Here is an 8,426-nt window from a genome sequence, read left to right as displayed (position 1 = left end):
TTATGTAGTAGATCTTCAAGATCTCGCCAATAATAGACGTTGCCTAGTAGCTAGTGATTCTAAAGTCAATGATGCAAGTTGGTTATGGCACCGTAAATTAAATCATGCAAGTATGGATACAATATCAAAATTAGTTAAAAGAGATTCTGTGATTGGTTTGCCAAAGCAAAAATTTGAGAAAAATAAAATTTGTGAAGTATGTCAATATGGCAAACAATCTAGAAGTTCCTTTAAATCCATAAATTGTGTATCTACTACTAGACCCCTTGAACTACTTCACATGAATCTTTTTGGACCAACTAGAACCACAAGCCTTGGTGGAAACAAGTATGTCCTTGTCATTATAGATGATTTTTCTAGATACACATGGGTGATGTTTTTAGCTCATAAAGATGAAGCATTTTCTGTATTTAACAAATTTCATAAGGAAGTAACTAACGCAAGAAATGCTTCAGTTATAGCTATTAGGAGTGATCATGGAACGAAATTTGAAAATCATCTTTTTGAAAAATTTTGTAGTAAAAAGGGGATAACTCATAATTTTTCTGCACCCAGGACTCCACAACAAAATGGAGTGGTAGAACAAAAGAATAGAACTCTAGAGAAAATGGCTAGGACCTTGTTATGTGAAAGTGATCTCCCAAAGTATTTGGGGTGAAGCAATTAACACGTCATGCCATATACTAAATAGAGTTTTATTGAGACCAATTATAAAGAAAATACCTTATGAACTTTGGAGAGATAGAAAGTCCAAAGTAAACTATTTTCATATTTTTGGATGTAGGTGTTTCATTCATAATAATGGAAAAGATAACTTAGGTAAATTTGATTCCAAATCTGATGAAGTTATCTTTTTGGGATATTCTACATCAAGTAAAGCTTATAGAGTCTTCAACAAAAGAACCCTTGTTATTGAAGAGTCTATACATGTTGTCTTTGATGATACTAATGATGCCTCTTCTAGCAAGAGAGTAGCTCTTGATGATGATGCAGGGATATTTGAGGAAAAGATGGATGACATAACATTACAAGAAAATGAACCAAAGCAAATTGGAGATACATCAACAAACCAAGAGGTAATTGTTGATCAGGGACTTACAAAGGCTTGGAGGTATGCATACGGTCATCCTAAAGAATTAATTTTAGATGATCCTTCTCAACCTATTAGAATTAGAGCTTCTCTTAGGAACTTAAATAATCATCTAGCATTTGTTTCACATTTATAACCTAAAAATATTGGAGAAGCTGAAAATGATGTAAATTGGATAAATGCTATGCAAGAGGAACTAAACCAATTTACAAGAAACAAAGTATGGAATTTGGTAGAAAGACCCACTGAATACCCGATAATTGGAACTAAATGGATATACAAAAATAAACTTGATGAAAATGGAAATGTAGTTAGGAACAAGGCTAGACTAGTAGCAAAGGATTATAATCAAGAAGAAGGTGTAGATTTTGATGAGACCTTTGCTCCTATGGCTAGACTTGAGGCAATTAGATTGTTACTAGCATTTGCTTGTTTTAAAAACTTCAAATTATTTCAAATGGATGTAAAAAGTGCCTTCTTGAACAGGTTTATGTAGAACAACCTCCTGGTTTTGAAAATCATCAATACCCCAATCATGTTTACAAACTAGATAAAGCACTTTATGGTCTAAAACAAGCCCCTAGAGTATGGTATGAAAGACTTAGCAAATTTCTGTTAGACCATGAATTTTTTAGAGGGAACGTTGATACAACACTGTTTTTAAAAAGAAAAAATAAAGATATGTTAGTAGTGCAGATTTATGTAGATGATATTATTTTCGGTGCTACTAACAATCACCTCTGTGAAGAATTTGCTGATTTAATGCAGAGTGAATTTGAAATGAGCATGATGGGAGAGCTGAATTATTTTCTCAGACTTCAAATCAAACAATCTAAGAAAGGGATCTTCATCAATCAAGCTAAATACATCAAGGAGATGCTTAAGAAGTTTGATATGGATGGAAATAAGTCAATCAGCACACCCATGAGCTCATCATGCAAATTAGACAAAGATGAATCAGATAAGTCAGTTGATCAAAAGTTGTATAGAGGTATGATAGGTTCATTACTATATCTTACAGCAAGTAGACCTGACATCATGTTTAGTGTATGCATGTGTGCTAGGTATCAATCTAATCCTAAGGAATCACACCTAATTACAGTAAAGAGAATCTATAAATATCTAATAGGAACAAAAAACATAGATTTATGGTACTCTAAAAAATCAAGCATAAACTTAATAGGGTACACTGATTCTGACTTCATTGGTTGTAAACTTGATAGAAAAAGTACCAGCGGGTCATGTCAATATTTAGGAGAAAACTTGATCTCTTGGTTTAGCAAGAAACAAAACTCGATTGCACTATCTACGGCGGAAGCCAAATATGTTGCTGCCGGGAGTTGTTGTGCTCAAATTTTATGGATCAAGCAACAACTTGAAGATTATGGCATTAAACAAAATAAGATTTTCATAAATTGTGATAATACAAGTGCCATAAATCTAACTAAAAATTCAATTCAACACTCAAGAACTAAACATATTGAGATAAGACATCACTTCATAAGAGATCATGTGTTAAATGGTGATGTAATGCTTGAATTTATTTGCACTGCTGATCAATGTCAGGATCAAGCGCTACCATTACACCAAAACCGACCGGTGTTAGTGAAGGCGCAACTCTATTTCCTTAAACCTCACCAAAGGCAGCGCCACGAGTCGACTTCGACCAAGGCCTCGCCCAACCCCGGACTCCGACCTGGCCTCGCCATGGGTTCAGGGACCCTCAGTATGACCCACCTACTAACCAGGCCATTGCCGTTGGCAGGCGGCAGGACATGCTGACAGTGACCCTCCCTGTGCTGCTCAGGGATCCCGCGGGTATGGCCCGCACAGCGGCCGAGTATGTCCAACATTCCCCCCCTCAACGCGATGCCTGGGTTTCGAACTCGAGACCTCTGGCTCTGATACCAATTGTCAGGATCAAGCGCTACCATTACACCAAAACCGATTGTTGCCCAGAGATGGTCACCCAAGAGGGGGGTGAATTGGGTGTTTTAAAACTTTTTGACTAATTAAAACAAATACACACAAGTGTATGTGCTAAAGTAAAGTTAAAGCTATACGCACAGTCAATCGCAAACACAACGATTTATAGTAGTTCGGAGCTTCCACTGCTCCTACATCCACTCCCCAAATACCTTTGGAAATTTTACTATAATCCGCGATTACAGTCCGGTAGTTTTGCGAGTGCACTACCCAACTCGTTGTTTTACACCGGGCTAACAACGAACCCTACAACCCCCAATTTAACCTAGGCTTGGGACGCCTATCCCTTGTTCCAAGTCCCTTGACTAGAACAAGCACAATAATCAATGTTTTACAAAAGATTTGAAAGCTCTTAAGAAGCAAATATAACAATGAGAAATACTAAAACCCGGAAGAACCCTTTTAGCCGTTGGAAGCGTGGAAAATGGTGGTTCTTCCGATGTGGATCGCGTTGGCTTGAACGTGAGCTTTGAATGCCGAGTGGGAGAGAGTAGTTGAGCACGAAATCAGATGGAAAAGCTTGGATGTGTTAGATGTATGCCCTAGAAGCCAATTTGGCTGACACATTGTTGATTCTAGGGACATAATTTTGTACTTGACTATTTATTATTGAATAAATAAAAGGCATCTTTTCATTCATATTGTTTATGTGTCTATGAATCGTCCAAGGAATTAATAAGATGATGATACATATTCTCAAGAGTTGAGAATTTGAGCCATGTATCATTGGTGATTAATTTCTAAATGCTCCTGATCAATGGATCATCACGAGGACGGTGATCGATCCGATCAGTGCACAGATCACTTTTCTTCTGGATGGACGAGGCTGGAGTCCACAGTGTGGGGACACTGAAGTGATAGTGCAGGTGCTTGTTAGAGAACAAGGGTACTGAGCGTGACCAAGACAAGAAGTCACTTGGATGTCTATCCACTCGTCAGTGACTTGCTTGATGTTGCAGTAGTGTGACTGGTCCTTTGACCTGCGGTGCTTCGGCTACTCACAGTGAGGTTATTGTAGTTTGACTACACACATACATGGTCTCTAGCCATATGGGTCCATGCAGTGTAGATTGGCTGCAGTAGGTTCACTGTAGGAGTAGGGTATGCACCTATAAGGAATCTATCGACCTTGATAGAAGAGGAGTGATCCTATGTGATTTATTAGACTGAGTTCTAAGACCTTGGCCAGGGCAGTAATATAAAGTGGAAAAAGAGTTTTCCACTATCGAACTCAAGTCGAATAAATCTTGACATATGACAGACGATGGGGTTTGACGAGTTGTCCATGACCTCCGTCCTGTAGGGATCCACGATAGTAGGACTGTATCACACGTTAACTGCACCTAGAGGTTCATCATTCCATTCTGCTGGGTAGCCACTACATGCTGCTAGGTGTCACTGGTGGATGGTGGGACTCACAGGGATTATCTCGATGATCGATAAACCCTAATGAGTTGAGTTGGAATCGTTCCAACCCATTGAAAGGAGTTTTCAATGATATTGTGATAGAGATCATAATATATCTCACTACCAGTCAGAGTAGAACCTGTGGGGTCACACACACTAGAAGTATTGACCGATCCGATGGTTGAAAAGTGATTATGAATCACGAGTAATCAATTCGATTGATAAGAAGTTGAAGAAGGAAAGGGAATAAATTAATTGGACTTGAAACAAGAATCCTACTTCGGGTCGGATTCCTAGAGTCCTAATTGGATTAGGACTGGGAATCCTAGTTGGAGTAGGACTGGGATTCCTACTTGGAATAGCATTCCTACAATCCTAATGAGATTAGGAATTTAGAATCAAAATCGGATTCCTACTTGGAGTAGGATTCCTAGAGTCCTAATCAGATTAGGACTTTGGATTCAAATTAGAGTCCTAATTGGATTAGGACTAGAATTAAACAAATCCTAATTGGATTAGAATTTCTTAAGTCTAAATTAATTATTAATCTAATGAATCAACATGACTCCTAATTGGATTAGGATTGAAGAGTTCAATTGAGTCATGATTCATCCAAGTCCTAATTGGATTAGGACTAGCATAGATTGAACCCAAAATTGGCTAATCCTAATTAGATTAGGATTAAACCATGAGAGAGGCACCTAATCCTCTTTGGAAGAGGATTAGGTTAACCAAGTAAGAGGGGAATCAGCCCCTCTCCACATGGCTAGGGCAACATGAAGAGAGGGGGCCGGCGCCCCCTCTTTGGAAAATTGTCTTGGAGCTCCTAATTGTTAGGAGCTCCACTCCTTATAAAAAGAGGACTAGGGCCAGCCCCAAGTAAGAAGCTCTCTCCTCTTCCTCCTGAAAGAGTAGATGCCCTATAAGCCAATCATTTGATGGGTTTCTCTTTGTAATCCTCCAAATCATGTACTTTGACACTCGATATATATCAATAAAGGCATTGTGTTTCATCATTTGCTGCTTATCTATTTTATTATTGGATGATGAACCCCATAAATTAGGACATTGGTTTTAAGGGTTGTGATGAGATCATACCAGTGAGACCTAAAATCCTAAAATCCTAATTTAGAATATTCTCAGTCAAATTGGTATATTGAGTCGGGGATCAATATTACCGGAAAGACTGGCACATCTTATGTATGCTCAATGTAGAGGGTGATTGATCTCACAATCACTTGTGTGAGACACTAATACAAAGATGTGGGTGCTCATTAGAGGAATGAGTTCACTGAAATGACCAGCCATGAGAACATCTTATGGATTCTTACTTAATTATCAAAAGATGGTTCTCATAGTGGGAGTTGTGCAAGTGATCCTTAGACCTGAGATCACCATGGTACCTTGTGCACTTGAAGCTATGTTTTGGTTTATCCTCATTCACGACATTGCGTTGTATACGGGGTATTCTGGATATGGTGGATTTTGTATGAAGGTTGTGAGTAGGTCAACAAGGAATCAGTCACTTCTAGTAAGAGAAGGTAACATCCTACTTACTCTAATCTTATGATGATTTAAGAAGCCTTTGATCAAAGCAAAATGAATATTAGAAAGAGTTTCTAATGTTTCATTATTTGAATTATCATATAAAAGATTGAGAGAGACATGAATAAGTGATTGAGTTTGATATTGATCCATACTCATGCACTTATTCAGGATGTAGTATGACTGAGGGATTGAATTGCACAGCAACTTGCCACTGAAGGGTATGTTTGGATTTGTCCAATACATTCCTCATCTTCCGGGTAGACATGATACGTTGCTAGACGTCAATCATGTCTTGTGGGTTGATCGGATCAAAGAGTTTGATTAGATCAAAGCATCAGAAAGGTTCTGATTGCTAAGTCAGGTTTAGCACTAAATTGAACCTAAATTGGATTAGAGGTATTCTAATCAGGTTAGGTCATCTTGCACCTGCACCTACTGCTGGCTAAGATAAGGAACCCAATGGGTCACACACAAGGGAATTGATCAAGGGTCTAATTGGATTAGATCATGTTTGCAAGATGAACATGCTAGCACGTGTTGCAAATCCTAGCTCCTGATTCAAATTAAATTCGAATATGATTCTTAGATTAGGTTGATCTAATATGATTAGATCATGACCTAATATGGGTTAGCCAAGAGTTGAAACCCATTTGGCTTTAATTAGACCTGATTTGATTAGGTTTAATGTTTTCTTTAAGTTGGTTAAACCCAATTGGATTGGGTTTGATAGGGCCTTCACTTCTAGACCATTGGATCGCTTCCTGGATGAAGGATCTGGTCCACTGGTTGACGCCTTCATCTGGACCATTGGATGGATTCCTGGATGAAGGATCTGGACCATTGGTCAGCGCCTGAATCTGGACCACTGGATGGATTCCTGGATGAAGGATCTGGACCATTGATCAGCGCCTGAATCTGGACCACTGGATGGCTCTCTGGATGAAAGATCTGGACCGTTGCTCAGCGCTTGAATCTGGACCATCGGTGATGGCATCTTGCTTCTGGACCATTGGATGGCACCCTGGATGATGATGCCTTGATCTGGACCATTAGATGGTGCCTAGATCTGGACCATTGGCTTTGATTCACTGCATTTGGGCCCTTGGATCATCAGGATTTAAGAGGGAGACATGAGAAAGAAGTTGATACACCCTTCTCCTTAGCACCCCATCATGATGGGATGCCTCTCTTGGCACATGCCTCATCATGATGAGGTGTGTGGATGGGATGCATCCCTTTATGATGCATCCCTCCATCTCTTATAAATAAGGAGGTGCCTTGGGGTTCTAAAGATCATAAAAGAAAAAGTCTCTCCTTCTCTCTCCCTTATCCCTTCTTTCTTACAAGCCTCTCTCTTTTGTCCTAACCCAAGACAAGAGGGTCTTCTTTAGGACAAAAAGGCTAGTGAATGTTTTAGAGGTAGAAAGGAAGAAGGAAGTGAAGGAAAATCAGCCAATTAAATTTTTTGGAAGGATTGAACAATTAGAATCAAGTTTTGGTGGAGCTAGAGTCTTGAACCCATTCCTGTGTGGATCAACATCGGAGGGTGAACATTTGGGCACCTTAGGACATCTTCAGACATATTGGATATAGCGTGATAGGTATTCTTCTATACTAAGATTATATTTTCTACATTATTTGGTTATACTATTAAGGTGATCTTGGCTTATTAGGGTTTCATATAATGGATTTTATAAGAAAATTTTATAATCCCGTATCTTCCGCTGCGCCCTAGGGCACTGGGAAACCCAACAGTGGTATCAGAGCCACCCTTAATCAGTTTAACCAAATGATAATACATGCTATTATCTTGATGCTATGAGATAGCTAGGTTGTTTGTACACATGATTAGTTTATGCCATGAGATAGTGTTATATTCATGTTGTAGCATAGTATAATTGCTAGTGCTAAATTATAGAATGTGCAATGAGACCAATATAGTAGTATGAAAACTTTGGGCTGACCCATTCTGGAACAATCGACTCAGTTGGTGTCTAGGAAGGAAGCCACAGGTGGTTACTTAATTAGGACCTCACTCTCTGAGTGAGGGGTGCCTCCCACCTGCTTTCCTGGCCAATTATTTGATTGTCCTTTATGGTTGAGCTTAATGTTAGTAAGATACTACTATTTGAAAGTCCTCACTAAATTCATAATTAAGTCGTAGTGTTAATTGCTTTAAGCTGAGCCATTCTGAATCAATTGACTAAGTTGGTGTCTAGAAAAGAGGCTACAGGTGGTTATTTAATTAGGACCTTACTAAGTCAGGAGAGCCTCCCATCTGCTTACCTGGCCAACTATTTGATTGACCTCCATGGAAAAGCTAATTGCTGATATAACACTATAAAGGTCCTTCCTTCATGCTTAGATATTATTATGTCAATATCTACGCTAGCTT

Source organism: Phoenix dactylifera, unplaced genomic scaffold, assembly GCF_009389715.1.
Source record: "Phoenix dactylifera cultivar Barhee BC4 unplaced genomic scaffold, palm_55x_up_171113_PBpolish2nd_filt_p 000268F, whole genome shotgun sequence".
NCBI lineage: Eukaryota > Viridiplantae > Streptophyta > Magnoliopsida > Arecales > Arecaceae > Phoenix > Phoenix dactylifera.
This window is presented reverse-complemented; position numbering follows the sequence as displayed.